The following is a 20,000-nucleotide window of genomic DNA, read 5'->3' as shown; positions in this document are numbered from 1 at the left end:
GATTGGAAAGCAAGCTTCTTACCGCACAGCCACTCCTCTGCCCATATAGATACATAGATAGATAGATAGATAGATAGATAGATAGATAGATAGATAGATAGATAGATAGATAGATAGATACCGATACAAGTACATTGGTTTATATGTTTCTTATTTCTTTACTGCCCACAAGGGGCTACACACAGAGGGGACAAACAAGGACAGACAAAGAGATTAAGTCGATTACATCGACGCCAGTGCGTAACTGGTACTGGTTCATTTTAGTTTGGATAAGTAAAGGCCGCTTAAGGCAACGAGCTGATTGGATTGTTAGAGCGCCAGAATAAATACCCTGCGGTATTTCTACTGCCTGCTAACGCTCTGAGTTCAATTCGCACCTATGGTCAGATTTGCTTTTTAGTTTTTTGGGTTCGATGAAACAAAATACCGATCAAAAACAGCCCTCACCTCAAAACATTGCCAGCCTTGTCCCTGCATCAGAAATTATTAACATCGTACATCCACTGAGACTAAGTGAGGACCAAGCAGGTGAATTATCAGAAGAAAATGATTAATGCGCTTATTTTCTTAAACTCATATCAACACATAAATCTAAGTGTGTATGTGTGTGTGTTTGTGTGGGCGGGTGTACTTATGTGCGTGTTCGTGTACGTTGGCATGTATCTAGGAATGTATATGTACAAATCGTTTTTCTTGTATGACACCTGTTTGGATTAATTCAACATAATCTGACTCCACTATTAGTGGCCATCACTAATAAAATCCAGACAACAATGAACTACATGTTACAAAGAAATTCAATAGGATTTGGAAACTTTAAGCTGGTAGAATCGTTACCACGTCGGGCAAAAATGCATAGCGATATTTCCTCCGTCTTTACATTCTGAGTTCAAATTCCGCCAAGGTCGACTTTGCCTTTCGTCCTTTTACGATCGATAAAATAAGTACCAGTTGAGAACTTGGGTCGATATAATCTACTTACACCGTCCCCTGAACTTGATAGCCTTGTGTTTTTTGTTCTTGTATTTCTTATTTTTTCAATTTCAATGTTTGGATAGCCTTTACATTCTGTGTTCAAATCTGGTTGACGTCAACTTTGCTTTTCACCCTTTTGGGGTTAACAAAATAAAGTACAAGTTAAGTAGTGAGGTGGATTTAGTCGACTAAGCCCCTGATTTTAGCTTAATTGGTTCAGAGCACCGCGACGCGTAATCACGGAGGTGTGAGTTCGTGTCTCATAGCCGGCCGCGAACACTTTTTTTTTTTTGGCATTGAAAGCTACACCAATGCCAGAACAGGACAACACTGCATAGTGCCAAAAATCCCAGTAACGCCATCGCGCTTCGGGACCAGCTACTGCAACAGCCTTGGTTTCAGAGGCCCACAGCTTTTTAATATTCTCCCAAAGAGCCTGAGGAACCTACACAAAGTAGATCTAGGCGTTTTTAAATCAAAGCTGGACATCTTCCTGTCGAGAGTCCCAGATGAACCTACCTCACACCAAGGGGTGCAAATGAGGGTAGCTACATCAAACTCCATTCTTCACCAAGTGCCACATATTGGAGGAGGCTGTCAGTAATAACAGTGTAGCAAAACAGCGGTGCATCAGCATGGCTGCAGCTAAGAGCTGAAACTACAGCAAAAAAAATTAGTCTTGCGCCAAATTTGTATGTCACATAACAACGCGAAAATATACACACATAATTATATGTATATCCATACATACGTTCATACATATATATATACACGTACTCACATGCATATGCGCATAAATACATATATACACATTTGCACATATTTGAATATACGTGCTCACATACATGCATACGCGCATACACATATATACGTATTCACATGTATATGCGCATACATACTTACATATATACATATACTCAATACATGAAGATGATCATATATAGCATATATACACACACATACATACATACATACATACATACATACATACATATATACATGCACGCATACATACATACATACATACATACATACATACATACATACATACATACATACATACATGCACGCATACATACATACATACAAACATACAGACATACATAAACCAATCCATCACTGGAACTGTAAAAATCTGTAAAATTTTCCGGAAGTTTATCATATAAATATATATAAGCATGTCTAGATATGCAACTATATGCATGACAATACATACATAAAACATACAAATTTCCACATATATACATAAATACATACAAACAAAGATACCCTGTTGTTGAAATTCCAATGAAGGAGCCTTGGATCCAGGTTAGAAACCGGTTCTTTCTCTATTGACAAGAAATCTTGAAATAAACTGAATAATGACATACAAAAGTACATACATACATACATACAAAAATAAATACATACATATATACATACATACATACATGCATGCATGCATACATACATACATACATATATACATACATACATACATACATGCATGCATGCATACATACATACATACATACATACATACATACATACATACATACATACATACATACATACATACGTGGGTATTTATCGTTACAAAAGTAAATTTAGAAAATGTGTATATGAGTACGCGTCTGTTTGCATGTGTGCGATTGCGTGTATGTTTGTGTGTGTACGTGTGTTTGTATGCTTGTGGTGTGTGTATGCATGCGTGTGCGCGCGTGTGTGTGTGTGTGTGTTGTGGCAATTATGTCTATCTTTCGGGAATACATTTCGTGTCACATGATACGTGCTATACATTTTCCATAGTCGAGTCGTTTAACCTCTCTACACTGTGTCAATCTCGCTAAAATGAAATTAAGTGCGAAACAACAATTAGCTTCGTACTACTATAGCAATATCGTCATATGAGACCTAAAGAGGAAGAGGCTATATGTGGTCATTTGATATGCAAGAAATAATAGCAAAGTTTCTTCAAGCCATCATCTTAAATAAAGGATAGACTAAGTAAGCAATGTAGATGCTGATTTTTAAAAAATAACAAAATAGTAGGAAAAACGAGATGTTTATAGCTACTACTACTGCTGCTGCTATTACTACTACTACTACTACTATACTACTATACTACTACTACTACTACTGCTACTACTACTACTACTACTACTACAAAATGGGGCCATGCTGGGGTACCGTGCTGAAGGGTTTATTCGATCTAATCGAACCAACCCCGATACTATTTTCTGTAAGTTTGTTACTTATTCTATCAGTAACTTTTGACGAACTGCCAGGTTACTGGGTTGTAAACAAATCAGTTGTCAAGCGTAGAGAACAAATACAAAGATACGTACATACATAAATACATACATACATACATACATACATACATACATACATACATACATACATACATGCATACATTCTACACCACAAATGTATTCTACTCATTTTGTATATGTCTATGTTCTTTGTCTGCTGGAGATAGCTTAGAAAAACTGTCGTGCTGATGACGCCTATTCAGGCAGAAACACGTATCCACGGCTGTCTTCTTATCTCCAGACAATAAGCCTCCTTTTCTTTAACAGTATGTCAACTCCCGAGAAGCTTTGATTCTTAAGATTATCTCCCCTTTTCATATAGAGCAGTTTTCAATTTCCATTTAGTAATATTTAGTGACACATCCTCTTGAGGCAGAAATGGTTTTAATATAGAAGAAGACACTTGATGAAGGTAACGTGCGGTGAGACTGAACCCAAAACCGCGTGGTTGCGAAGCGAAATTCTGAACTATACAGGCGTCTATATCATATTTTTATCAATATTGTTCCTCTAAATGAGCGGGATATTTCTGGCATGGTCATTCCATCTATTTTCAGACATGGTCTCAGGGACTGGTGGGCCCGTTCTCTTAGAAAGTTCGGTAAGCTATTATTGAGGGAGATTTTTACTGCCGTTTCAAGCATGTTAAGCAATGAACCTTCCCTCATTCTCTCAATATCCGTCTTTGAGTGTTTGATATCAACTTACAAGAATTAGTTCGATGATATCATCTCTAGATTGCATCGTGTCCGTGAACGAGGATAACGATAGTTTAAAAGGTTCCTTTTTCTCTGGATATAACAAGGAAAAATGTGTTTCTGTTTTGAGATAATTTTGTATTTAGAGATAAATCAAGTTGTAAACGGAAAACGAAGATGAAATTAAAAACCATTTATTTTTAGACATACACGCTGTAAACTTTTTTATATTTTTTTAATTTTTATTTTTTGTTTTTTGTTGTTGTTTTTTATTATAATTTATATTTCGACATTAACTGTGTTCTCAAAAATTAATCATAGCGCAATTATAACAACAGCATTACGAATACTTTCAGATAAAAGGGCTTTGCCAGATTTATGGAAAATATATCGACACATTTGATTTTAGAGAAATGAAAGTAAACACACACACACACATAGATACAGAAAAACAAACACACAAATATACATGTATACTTGTGTGTGCATGTATGAATTATGATGTTGTACGTGTGTGTGTGTGTGTGTGCGTGACTGCGTGTGTTTATGTATGTATCTATCTATTTATCTATCTATCTATATAAAAATGTATGTGAATGTGCATGGCTTTGTGGGTTCGCGTTGTGTTCTTGCGCAGAACACTTCGTTTCACATTTCTCTGCGATCATTTCGTCATCTGACTTGTAGCATGTCGTGCACCTGTACAGGTAATGTCGATTTGATGCGGTGGGGTGGGGGGAGCTTATGTAAACACAAGTATTTGATCGCTTTGAAGAAATCCTCTGTGTGGTTGTTCGGCAAGAAATTGCAGAACCCTCATACGTCGTCTAACGGCCGGTGAATCAAGATACATTAATCCGTCGACTATCGCGGGTGTTACGTTCCAAAACACCCCGCGATAGGTGGTAATCCGCGAAGTAGAAACAGTACTGTACTGTATATTCTTTTTTATTTTTATAATTTGTATATATATTTATTGCATTATAGATGCAAAGCAACACTACAGAGAAATCGACGTAAGCTTAAATGATAAACCGCGATAGGTAAACCGTGATATGGCGAGGGATTACTGTGTATGTATATAGGGTGCGTAAGATATTTGAGGACAGATTTATGTTTATAAAAAAAAACACAGATATATAATAACAGATAATAACTTTATCTGTCAAAAAATGCGATGAGGATTAAAATAAATCTTCTTTTCTATAATGTTATTCAATAAAGCCACCTTCAGCTTCAACAACTACCTCTATATGAGATCTAAATCATCTACATGCTCGAATCAAGTGGTCCTGGTTCATTTTGGACATTACTCTGACTATGGCTGCTTTCATAGAATCTTTGGTGTTATGGGCATGTTCTTTGGCCTCTCTCTCAACAACGCTCCACATCTAATAGTCCAATGGATTGAGATCTGGGGAATTAGGAGGCCAAATATTAGAGGTTATGTGATCACGAAAATTTTCAACCATCCATTCCTGTGTTACTAGAGCCATGTGTGATAGTGCAGAGTCTTACTGAAACACATATGGTTCTCCATTGCATACACTATCTATTCAGGGCTTAACAATTATTTCCAGTACCTCAATGTAAGCAGCAGAATTAAATCTGAGGTCTTGTGGAAAGAAGTAAGGAGGCATCACATGTCCTTCATTGCTAACAATCTCTAAAACCATGACAGTTGCAGGAAATTTTGTATACATAACACTTATAACTTCAGAAATTGTATTAAAAAATGACTGTAAAGAAGGAATTTAGTTAATCAAACAACTGAATACTCATTGTCAAGACCGACGGAGAACCCACATAACAGTGTAAACCATCCTAGATTTTAATTTCGTTACTTCTTTTATCTGTGTATACCAGTGATTCCCAACCGGGGTCTACATGGACCCCCAGGGGTCCACAGAAACTTTAATGGGTCCACGAGTAAAAAATTGTAATTTGTGGGTCCATGTATAAATTTCGTTTACTAGGAGAGGTACCTGTATTTATTGAAATTTTCAAGATTTATATTTGAAATTTATGTTATGAATATAACGAAATTGTTTCATTGTTAGTTTTTACTAACCCACAAACAAATATTTTTATTTCAAAACTTTACATGTGCATATATAAGGTCCATAGATGATAAGAGAGCTCTCAGGGGGGGGGGGTTATAAGCAAAATAATGTTGGGAACCCCCGGTGTATACTAATCATAAAACAAGAGACACGGGAATTTGGTGACTTCAACGTGCGACTTGATTTTACTTCTGTTTTGAAAATAATTCATCACACACCGTGTTTCTTCAATTTTGCCCCTTTTACTAGTCTCAGTCACTGGGTTGCGGCCATGCTATGACACCGCCTTGATGGGTGTCAGTCGAACAAATTATACCTATTATTTTATGTATTTGTTTATTTTATTTATTTATTTACTTCTGCTGGTTTCCTTTGCAGAACCACCAAGTTACGTGGATATAAGCAAACCAACAAAGTTGTCAAGCGATGGTGGAGGCAAACACAGATAGAAACAGAGAGACACACACATATACATACATACATACATATACAGTTTATATATGTGTGTATGTGTGTATAGATGGCCGACCAAAGCCTTGAGTAGATTTGGTAGACGGAAACTGAACGAAGCCCGTCGTGAATATATATATATGTGTGTGTGTGTGTGTGTGGTTGTCTCCCCCCCACCACCACCATCGCTTAACAACCGATACTGGTATGTTTACGTTTCCAAAATAGCGTTTCGGCAAAAGAGAGAGAGGCTGTGAGGTAAGTAGCTCGCTTACCAACCACATGGTTCCGGGTTCAGTCCCACTGCGTTGCACCTTGGGCATGTGTCTTCTACTATAGCCTCGGGCCAACCAAAGCCTTGTGAGTGGATTTGGTGGACGGAAACTGAAAGAAGCCTGTCATATATATATATATATATATATATATATATATATATATATATATATATATATAATATATATATATGTATGTATATATTTTTATATGTATGTATATATATATATGTATGTATATGTATATATATATATATATATATATATTATACGTGTATGTGTGTGTGTGTGTGAGTGTGTATGTGTGTGTATCTGTGTTTTTCCCACACACACAAACACACCATCACTTGACAACTGATGCTGGTGAGTTTACGTCCCTGTAACTTAGCTGTTCGGCATTAGAGACCGATAGAATAAGTACAAGGCTCACAAGTAATAAGTCCTAGGGTCGATTTGTTCGACTAAAGGCGTTGCTCCAGCATGGCTTCGGTCAAATGACTGAAACAGAAAGAATAAAGGAATATATATATATATATATATATATATATATATATATATATATATATATACATACATGCTTCTTTCAATTTCCGTCTACTAATTTACACGCAAGGCTTTGGTCGGCCTGGTGCTATTGTGAAAGACACTTACCTAAGGTGCCAGGACTGAACCCAAGACCACTTGGTTGCCAAGTTTCTCAACCACACAACAAGGTCTGTGCCTTTTCATTTTTACAAACAACCATCGCCTTGCGTGCTTGAAAATCTAACCAATGCGAAACCTATTCTGTGTTTGACTTTCATGTTACCTAGAAGTCAATGAATAGGGTATTCAAGAGGAGATATGTTTCGTGCTAAGAAATTCCAAGTTATGGCAATATTTTGGGGAACACAAAGACCGATTCGTTTAATTCATGCTTCTAATAACCATATGGGGAAACATGAACAGCACCTATTCTCATACACCTTCATTAAATATTTATCACATTTAGCAGAAGTCAGAAATCCAAGCAATACATACATACATACATACATACATACATACATACATACCACATACATACATATATATATATATATATATATATATATTATATATATATATATATATATATATTATATATATATATATATATATATATATTATATATATTGTTATATTTCGGAATGGTCATATTGCCAGTTTAGCCAATAAAACACACGCACTATATATTTGGTGTTATTTTGCTTCAGTGATATTTATTTTTTACATTAATCTTAATCTTATTCGGCCAAAGTTCTTTCGTCACACTCCTGTGACCGCATCAGTGGTCCTTTGTTTTCTTCTCACTTACTTGTGTCTCTCCTTACTAACCGTCAGCCATTTTGTATTTCTATTGTATGTCTTCATCTGCGCATGCTTATATCTCTATGTACGTCTATGTTTATTTAGTGTGTGTGTGGGGGGGATGCCTGTAATATTTGTATCTTCTGGTTATATACATTCTTGTAATTTGTATTTTGTTTTGTTGTTGTTGCTTTTGTTCTAATTTTGTTCATGTGTTTACATCCACCCATTTATCATTACATATGCTTGTATGTATAACAACAATATTAGTAATAATAATAATAAATCTAATTGAAAAAAAAAAAAAAATATATATATATATATTATATATATATATATTATATATATATATATATATATATATATATATATACATATATATACCTTATATATTATATTATATATATATATATATATATATATCTATATATATATATATATACATACATATACACATATACACACACATAACACATATACATACACATATACATATATATAGTTATTCATTTCTATTTCTTTAATTATCTGTGTATTTATTATGTTTGCAGGATCCACTATCGTCATATGTTGTGGTGTGCGCTATGCTGCTCCATTCTAGTTTTCTATTCAGGCTAGGTTATTTTCTATTATATGTGTAGCTTCTGTAATTTGTCTAATTGTTGCATCTGTTCTATGTGTGGACAATATCTTAATCTCTATGTTATTGATTGATCCCCCGTGTTCTTGTTCAGCGTGTTGGTACAGAATCGATGAGCTTTTACCTTCCTTGAGTTGTCTCCAATGTTCATTCACCCGCTCACCAATGCTTCTTGCTGTTTCCCCTACGTATGTTACTGTCTTGTTACTGCATCGTCCCTCTATACATCTTATACTATAGACCACATTTCTGGCTTTACAGTTTGTTTGTGGGCTAAATCTACATACAGTGCAATAGTTATCCGTACAGAGAGTTCTACTAAAGGATAGCTTCTACCAATTATAGATCTGATAGGGTTGCCTGGCTTTTCAACAACCTTAATTCTTAGTTTAAGTTTATCTAGGGTCCTTCTAAAGCGGTACGCAGTTCACCTCCAGGGGTGGTGTCAACAACGAACATGACACTCTGGTATTTATGGCTATCATACCAAGAGTTGGCCTTCCCTATTTTCTTTTTTGTCCTTCTATAGTGTTCCATGACTTGTTCCTATAGAGTGGGCAAATCCCATTCCTATCATTACATAATATATTATCAAATTTCTTCATGGCTCCTTTGTATACTCTGACCCTTTCTTTATGGCTGTAACCTGAGAACTGCATGCGGTGAATGAAATACTGTATGTGTCTCTTTAATTCTGTAGGCTCGCACATGCGTGACACATTCTCATTATTCTGACGAGGTCTGCCATCAAAATATTGAATTTGGCATTGCCCGCAATGGCTGAGTTCCGTGGATCAGGTATTTGAGGTCATAGGTTTTGCATAGTATGAATGAAGGATTTGGGTTTTATTTTTCACAATTTAGCCAGAGTTCAGTGTCTAGTACTGGTAGTCTATGGTGGGGGTGTTTAGTGGGGTAGTCTATTGTGACCTTAATACTCTGGTGGATAGAGTTAGCTTTTTTTGGCTGGATGCTCTCCATAGTATTAGTTTCTATTACTATATCAACATTACTCTTTGTGGGGGTGCCTTTACTACTATATTGATATCATCAACATAGCGAGAGTACATGTTTACAAGTATGGATTTCTGCAGTAGGCATTCTTTAAGCCTTCTGTCCCACCATACCATGAAGAGGTTGGCCACATCACCAGCGAAACTAACACCGATGGCTGCCCCCTCGTCCTGGGCATATATTTTATTATTAAATTTAAATGTGTGGCCTTTTAGGGTAACTCTTAACTAGCTCCTAGTGCATGTGCGATCATTTTCTTTACCTGATGGACATTTGCGGGGCTCCGTATGGCTCTGGTCCATCCGCGCCATCTTTCTATATGTGTCTTCCTAGCCATAGAAGTAATTGTAGGCGGTCTACCTCTTAAACATCTACTGGGGCAGAAACTACTAAGATTATGTTTATCTAAGTATCACTATTATATGTCAGTCTAAGTAGGAGGCCCAGTTCTTCTGTGTCGACATTACAGAACTCCACCTGGCTCTCGTTGATCATCTCCACGCACTTCTCCACTGCAAAATCTACGTCAATCGATGGGTATAGGGATACCACATCCATGCTACCTACTATACATCCTGTCAAGTCACAAGTTTTGTTACAGTCACTGATCCTGCTTAGGAGATCTTCTGTGCTGTCACACACATCAGGTGACATCCTGATTATAGGGCGTATGATCATTGAGAGGAAGTAGGAGATTCTGTAATTGCTAGCAATATTCGCTCCACAGACTGGTCTTGTTGGTGGTCCTGCTATAGGGTCAGTAAAACCTTTATGGTCCTTGCGAAGTCCATACAGTGCCGGGATATCATTGTTCCAGGCTTTGAAATTCCTTGCAGTACGTTTCTGAGGTCCTAGAACAATTGTCCACATCATCATGTGGGCATTGAGGACCTTTTCTCTCTCCTCATGCGCCTGTACAGTTGTTACTTTTGTATTGGCGATATGAGGTTGCATTGCCTGGATGTAGTTCGGTAAGCTGTCTATTGACATCCTGCCGGACTTATCCGTGGGAAGGCATATCACCTCTCCGTTCCTCGTGCGCTGAATGAGCTTCTGTAGGCCACATGCAGGTTTAATCCCGAGTTGTTGGGCATCTGTCTTATTCTGTCTCTGTCTCTTAATGTATAATCCTAAAATCTGTCTAAGTTTGGTCCTAGCTATAGTAAACTGTGCTTCCATGTAGTCATTAGTATTGTTGTTATACATACATACAAGCATATGTAATGATAATAATGGGTGGATGTAAACACATGAACAAAATTAGAACAAAGCAACAACAACAAAAACAAAATACAAATTACAAGAATGTATAACCAGAAGATACAAATATTACAGGCATCCCCCCACACACACACACAAATAAACATAGACGCACATAGAGATATAAGCATGCGCAGATGAAGACATACATATAAATACAAAATGGCTGACGGTTAGTAAGGAGAGACACAAGTAAGTGAAAAGAAAACAAAGGACCACTGATGCGGTCACAGGAGTGTGACGAAGAACTTTGGCCGAAATAAGATTAAGATTAATGTAAAAAATAAATATCACTGAAGCAAAATAACACCAATATATAGTGCGTGTGTTTTATTGGCTAAACTGGCAATATGACCATTCCGAAATATAACAATATCTGTTTCAACACACGACTTCACATAAAAAATCTTGCACAACAAATATTTAACGTATATATATATATATAATATATAATATATATATATATATATATATAATATATATATATATTATACATATACATACATACACACACAATTGCAGCGTGGAAGGTGTTTAGAAGCCATTTAAAAACTCACAAAACCGCCTCCTGTTCACTGACAAAATTCCGTGCAGCACGGAATTTTGTCAGGGAATTGGTTGCGGTTTCAAAGCGAGGAAATTATTTTGACAAATTAAATTTAAATGTTGAAGTGAATCTAACGGTTTTTGTGAGTCTTTAAATAGCTTAGAAACACCACCCACGCTGAAATAGCTTTTGTTTCAGAACACGATCTCAGATCAAGTCACTTGCTATGCAAGTACATCTTCGTAATATATATATATATGTGTGTGTGTGTGTGTGTGTGTGTGGTGTGGTGTGTGTGTGTGTATGTGTGTGTGTGTATGTATACACATATGCATATACATATACATGAACATATTCATATATATGTGTGTGTGTGTATGTATTTTGTATGTATGTATATATGCATTTATGCATAGGTGCAGACACGGCTGTGTTGTTAAGAAACTCGCTTTACAACCACGAGGTTACGGGTTCTGTCCCTCTGCGTGGCACCTCGGGCAAGTACCTTCAGCTATAGTCCCAAACCGACCAATGCCTTGCGAGTGAATTTGATGGACGGAAACTGTATATAAATGTGTCTGTGTGTGTGTCTGTATATGCGTGTCTGTGTGTGGTGTGTGTGTGTGTGTGTGTGTATATACACATATGCATATACATATGCATAAACATATTCATATATATATGTGTGTGTGTGTGTATGTATGTATTTTGTATGTATGTATATGTATACACACACGCACATACACACATATATTTACGTATGTATGTATGTATGCATTTATGCATAGGTGCAGACACGGCTGTGTTGTTAAGAAACTCGCTTTACAACCACGAGGTTACGGGTTCTGTCCCTCTGCGTGGCACCTCGGGCAAGTACCTTCAGCTATAGTCCCAAACCGACCAATGCCTTGCGAGTGAATTTGATGGACGGAAACTGTATATAAATGTGTCTGTGTGTGTGTCTGTATATGCGTGTCTGTGTGTGTGTGTGTGTGTGTGTATATATATACACATATGCATATACATATGCATAAACATATTCATATATATATGTGTGTGTGTGTGTATGTATGTATTTTGTATGTATGTATATGTATACACACACGCACATACACACATATATTTACGTATGTATGTATGTATGCATTTATGCATAGGTGCAGACACGGCTGTGTTGTTAAGAAACTCGCTTTACAACCACGAGGTTACGGGTTCCGTCCCTCTGCGCGGCACCTCGGGCAAGTACCTTCAGCTATAGTCCCAAACCGACCAATGCCTTGCGAGTGAATTTGATGGACGGAAACTGTATATAAATGTGTATATGTGTCTGTGTGTGTGTCTGTGTATGCGTGTCTGTGTATGTGTGTGTGTGTGTATGTTGTATATGTGTATATATGTATTGTTTCGGGACGGTCATTTTTGCTTACCAAATAAACACACGCAGTATATATTTGCCCTTCACTCTTTTATTATTGTTCCTATTTTATCTTATGTCCATTGTCTGGAATTCTTTCATCACACATCTGTGACCTCTTCAGTGACTCTTCTATCTCACGTGTATCCTCATGTTATGCTTAGTAAACAGGAGGCTACACGTGGGTTAGAAAAGTCACTGAAGAGGTGACAGATGTGTGACGAAAGATTTCCAGACAATGGTCATAAGATAAAATAAGAACAATAATAAACGAGTGAAGGGCAAATATATAGTGTGTGTGCTTATTTGGCAAGAAAAATGACCGTCCCGAAACATAATATCTGTTTCAACACACGATTTTTACATCAAGTATCTAGCAAAACAAAAATTCGTGAGTGTGTGTGTGTATATATGTATGTATGTATGTATGCATGTATGTATGTATGTTTGTATGTATGTATGTATGTATATATGTATGGATGTATGTATATTTATATATATATACATATATTATAATATACATATATATATATGTACATATAATATATATATAATATATATATATATATATATATATAATATATATATACACACACATGAATTTATACATACATACATACATACCATACATACATACATACATACATACATACATACATACATACATACAATACATACATACATATACATATGTTAATAAATATAAGGGTAGCAAAAAATTCTAGAAAAAATTCTCCGCTACCAGCGGTCTAATGAGAAAGAAAGGATAGTCAAAAACTATATAATATACATTCAACAATATAAGGAATGGCCATAATAGGACATTCGACTCACTAGAAAGAGAAGCCAAACTCAAACCGCTAAATAGTTGTAATTCTGAAATAGAAAGAGAAATAAAAACGTTTACCCTTTTCATCTCTGGACTATGCATAGTTTCGGCAAACTTTGGTAAACAAATTAATTAAATTAAATTAAATTAAATTAAATTTATTTACAACTGGCGTGCCTCGTCAGCAGAGAAGCCTAGGACGAGTATATGTCCACGAGGCGATGGTAAAGAATCCTCCAGTCTATATGCTCTAAATTTTCAAAATTCTACCGCAATCGCGCGGTCTTCTCAGCAGCAAATATAAACTGCTGATTTAATTTCAAAATTAGCTAAAAAATCATTAATTAATAAATATAAGGGTAGCAAAAAAATTCTAGAAAAAATTCTCCGCTAATTTAATTTAATTAATTTGTTTACCAAAGTTTGCCGAAACTATGCATAGTCTAGAGATGAAAGGGGTAAACGTTTTTATTTCTCTTTCTATTTCAGAATTACAACTATTTAGCGGTTTGAGTTTGGCTGCTCTTTCTAGTGAGTCGAATGTCCTATTATGGCCATTCCTTATATTGTTGAATTACATATACATATGTGTGCCTGTATCTGTGTGTGTCTTTGCGCTTACTTTTGTCTCCCAATTGGTGTTGGTTCGTTTACATCCCCACTGCGATTGCCCATTTGTTCGCGTCGTCTTTATATTTTCTTCCTTAGTTTCTGCTTATTTCTGCAACTGACGTTTATTTATTATCTACCGCCAACCATCTCCTACCATTATCTTTACCAGGCATGGACAACCTTTTCCAGAAGCGGTTTGCATAAGATATGACTCAATATCAGACGACTCGCATTATTAAAAAATCAGATTCAAGGTAATCTTTTCGTTTAGCGTACCATTCAGAAAGTCCACGACTGATCTAGACTTTGACAAACCTCTCTTTCACTTGGTCACATCCTCATCCTTTATGATCTATTTTATTTTTAATATCGCCTAAGCACGAATTACACTTTTATTACCGCACCCCACCCATTCTATCTTTCTCTCTGTTTCTTTCCTTTACTCCTGCTCTGCCCTCTCACCCCGCTTCCCATAGAACACATGTATGTGTGTGTGTGTGTGTGAGAGAGAGAGAGAGAGAGAGAGAGAGAGTGCGTGTGTGACTGTGTGTGAGAGAGAGAGATAGCTTGTATGTGCTCGCGCGTATGTGTGCGTATGTGTGCGTGTAAACATCGCTAAGCATATATACGCATTTAACCAGAATCTTCAAATGATGGTAATATGATTTCTCTTCGCAAATCAATAAAAATTTGTGTTCTTCCATACACCTACGACATTAGAAATTTTTATTACATAATAGACATGGTTATGGCATAAGTCATTCTTTATCCGAAACAGCTGTCAAGATAAGACATTCTTCTTGTTTATCTGTATTCCATGTAAATATATCCATTAAGCCTACTTGTGCTTTATCTGCTTTTTACTTTGATATAAATACGTTATTGCATTATTAAGTTATATATTATATTACATTATATATGTGTGTGTGTGTGTGTGTGTGCGTATGTGTGTGAGTGCACGTATATATGCATAAATCTATATATATGCGTATATGTTTGTATGTGTGTGTAATTCTTATGTGCATACCTATATGCACATATACACACATATGTATATATGTGGTGTATGTATGTGTGTGCGTGTATATATATATATATATATATATTATATTATATATATATATATAATATATTATTATATATATATATATACGGTGACGCTTGTTGGTTTATAGTTTATAGGGTTCTTGACCTACTGTTTAGTTCATATTTCCGTATAAGTAAGGTGAAAGAGTAGTTAATGATTAACAGGCTCAAAGGCTATAATATATTTAGATATGCAATAAAACTTTCAGCGAGATGAGTAAGCTAAGTCAACCTGTTAATCATCTATATATATATATATATATATATATATATTATATAAGGCGAGCTGGCAGAAACGTTAGCACGCCGGGCGAAATGCTTAGCGGTATTTCGTCTGCCGTTACGTTCTGAGTTCAAATTCCGCCGAGGTCGACTTTGCCTTCCATCCTTTCGAGGTCGATTAAATAAGTACCAGTTACGCACTGGGGTTGCAGTCTCGGGAATGTGGGACGTCATAAACTTAAGCGCAAGCAAAAAGTCTCAAAAAAATTCAGTACCATTCCTTGCATATCCGATTTTATATCAGAGTGACCTTCTCCTAGAGACATGCTTTAGCAAAAGCTGATGGGAGCCTCACTCCCAGTGGTCTTCCAACATACCAGGCACCAACCCGTAATTTCTGAGGGTTTGTGCTATTGCTAGATAGTCGTTGAACCTATACTAGATTCCTCCATCCTTAGTCCTGCTGACTGTCTCGCAACGTTCTTCACCAGGCAAGCCTAGTGGAGGTACCGGTTTAGTCGCCGGCGACCCGACCATGCAACAAGTTGTACTGGATTCCATGTTAACAGCAGCACTCGTGACCAACCTCACAAATGTCTTGATATTTATACATCATCGTCATCCTAATCAGGTGTCGCACTATGCGATGCTGTGGTCATCACGATGTCTTGCCACCTTCTCTTGTCCTCTACCCCATGGACAGATGAGAATAAAGACAATCCTGTGACTGCGATGTCTTTCAGCCAAGAAGTGGATGGTCTGCCTCTTTTACATCTGTTGTTCACCTTGCCAGTTATGATCGTTCGCTCAAGTCCATCCCGGTGCATGGATGGACTTGAGCGATTTATACATACATACATACATACATACATACATACATACATACATACATACATACATACATCCTTATGAATAAAAATAGGCTCGGTGGAACAGAACTAAATTTTGTATACACAAAAAGTACTGTATGTAAAAAGAATTTTATTCTTGTTACATAACATGATGTATACAAGTGAAGTATAATTGTAATATAATTGTAATATATACTGAAGTCTTGTGATTTATCGCCTACTAAGGAAATTTGATTAGTGGCATATTTCGGAATATGAATTTCAGTTACCGAGGATATGTAATTAAGCGAAATCTCTGTTTCGAACATAAATAATTAATTGGATATATTGTCGGCATAGCGAATTGCATATTTATGCAAATCGGATTTACAAGCTTCGTATTAGATAGAGTGATTATGTATAGCTTAGAGCTTTACAACTATCCGTGGGCAGTGAAACCATGGTTAAGTGGTTTCTGGAATAGGTATCGACGAGGACTCCATGTCAAATCAATCTCACTTTTTTTGTTCGTTAAAAGATTAATAAGCAAATGCTTGTCAGCATTCGTCGTAGTGTGTTCAGTACATACAAAAACATTACACTGGTGACTATAAAGCAAGATATGCTTTGTAATATTTCATTATTATTCAATAATCCAAATACGTTGTTTAGTGTATTAAGAAACAATTAATATACCCATGTGCAAATGTACACACACACACTCTCTCTCTTTCTCTCCCTTACATACACACATACACACAAATATGCATACATACATACATACATACATAAATACATATATATATTTATATATATATACAGCCTTGGCCAAAAGTATTAGGCCACCCCAATGTTTTGGGGTTCTGCTATCTCAATGTTAATTAAACTTGTGCACATGGTAGATTATGGTATATTTCACAATATATCATACTTTAGTTTTAATATCTGGTTGACCCTCCTTTAGCATCAATTACCACATTTATATGGTTAGGCATTGAATTAGCTAGTTTCTTGCAGGTACTAGGCGCAATTTTACTCCATTGTTCTCTTAACTGTTGGTACAAATGCTCTTTATTTTTAATTATTGTGTTCCTAGTAGCTTCATCAAGAGTTCCCCCAATCAACTAAGGAATAGTGCCTATCTTTTGATCTTTTGCATATTTTAAGAATTTTGTCTCTTCCTTGCATATATACTTTTTTATTGACCCCTGAGACTCATAAAGCCGATTACCCGATTTCCATCACGTGTATGTGACCAAGACCGCAACACCCTCCCTGAAAGAGACGCTAGTCCATTGCAGGAATCAAGGCCAATAATTTTGAAGAAAGGTGAGAAGTTGGTTCCGTTGACCCCAGTATTTGACTGGTCCTTTATTTTATCGACTCCGAAGGGATGAAAGTCAAGGATGACCTCGGCGGAATTTAAACTCATAACGTAAAGAGCCAGAAGAAATGCCACAAATATTTTTTCCGAGCAGCAAACGTTTCTACAAGCTCACCTGACATATATATGTGTGTGTGTGTGTGGTGTGTGTGTGCACGCGTATATACATGTGTACACATATATACATATAAATATATGTACATATATATACATATATATATATGTACATGTACATACACATATATATATATACACATACACACATACATACATACATACATACATACATACATACATACATACATACATACATACATACATACATACATACATACATTAAGGCGTAGAGGAGAGAAATTGCGTGTGAATATGAAATTTTTATTACTATTTCTTCTATACATAATTGAAACAATTGAAGTGTGTCCCTCTGTAGATAAATTAATGCGTTATGAAAGCTGGACGCAACGAATTTGGAATAAATAATTTATGTTACTTTGTACAATTAATTTACAGCGCTGAGATTTCGATGAAAACCCCCAAGATTCATTTCAGGTGAATTATTGGGCTTCAACGTTACTTACGATCTTCGACCTGTTATTTAAAGTTGTCGTTCTGTCACTTAACCTTCTTCGTTCGGCAACTTACTTAATTTATTGTTAATGTTAGTAGCAGTAGCAGTAAATGGAAGTTATTTTGAGAAATACAAAATATATAATTGTTTTGAAATTGTCTTTTGTCTGAAACAAATGATTCCTGGGATGATATAAAAGTTCACATAGTTTATACTAAAGGTGCAGTCAGTGTGACTCGAATAGCGATAAAAGCGGCAGCGGTAACAAGATTCGTTTTTTCACCTAGTGAATGCATAAATGTTGAGAACGAAATAAGAAACATGAAAAGCGTTTGTTTGTTTTTTCTTTTCTTTTTTTGTTTGTTTTTTTTTTTTTTCTTGTTTTTTTTTTGGCATGTATCTATTTTCATCTCTTTCTGGAATTACTTTAAACGGGCAGACCGAATTATAAATTATCGGTCGGGGTAAAAAAAAAAAAAAGTCTGGCTGATAGTGCTGCGTGACAAAGGAAGGTGAGTTCATGCCTCAGTTGCATATTGGACAATGAGAAACAAAAGGAATATAATTTACCTACAAAAACACATGTATGTATGTATATATGTATGTATGTATGTATGTATGTATGTATGTATGTATGTATGTCTGTATGTATGTATGTATGTATGTATGTATGTATGTATATGTATATGCATTTTGGCAAATGGATATGAAAATAAACAGATAGACATACTGATGGATAGGTACATAGGTAATATGAACAAGCACACATACACACACATACGCAAATGAAGACTGAACACATATGACCATATTCACACACACACACTTCACTTCACACAAGGACACATATGGAGACACATATCCATACATACAGACACAGTACATAGTCACAAAAACCCAAACATGCACGCACAAACAGACACACTCAGACATACACACACAAGGAGACAGAGGTACACACACACATACACACACGCATAAAAACACACAAATACATGAATATGCAGAATACATACATAGAAACGTACACACATACAACCATGTATACATACGCACACACACATACATACATGCATACACACATTTATATGCATGCACACATACATACGTGTGTATGCGCACATACACTGACCCATACACGTGCGCACAAAGGAACAAAAGAACGCAGCTTGAATAATGGACAGAGTGAACAACTAGTGAAAAGGTTGCAAGACGCAACGAAAATTTTAGAAAAATAACTAAATGAGTGGAACTTTTACCTGCGCGTGTGTTAGATTATAAGGCACTAAAAGACAATGACTCTCCCCAGACACAACAGTATATAAAGGCGGTGAGCTGGCAGAAACGTTAGCACGCCGGGCGAAATGCGTAGCCGTATTTCGTCTGCCGCTACGTTCGGAGTTCAAATTCCGCCGAGGTCGACTTTGCCTTTCATCCTTTCGGAGTCGATAAATTAAGTACCAGTTACGCACTGGGATCGATGTAATCGACTTAATCCGTTCGTCTGTCCTTG

The sequence above is a fragment of the Octopus sinensis genome, linkage group LG7 (assembly GCF_006345805.1).
Source record: "Octopus sinensis linkage group LG7, ASM634580v1, whole genome shotgun sequence".
Lineage (NCBI taxonomy): Eukaryota > Metazoa > Mollusca > Cephalopoda > Octopoda > Octopodidae > Octopus > Octopus sinensis.
This window is presented reverse-complemented; position numbering follows the sequence as displayed.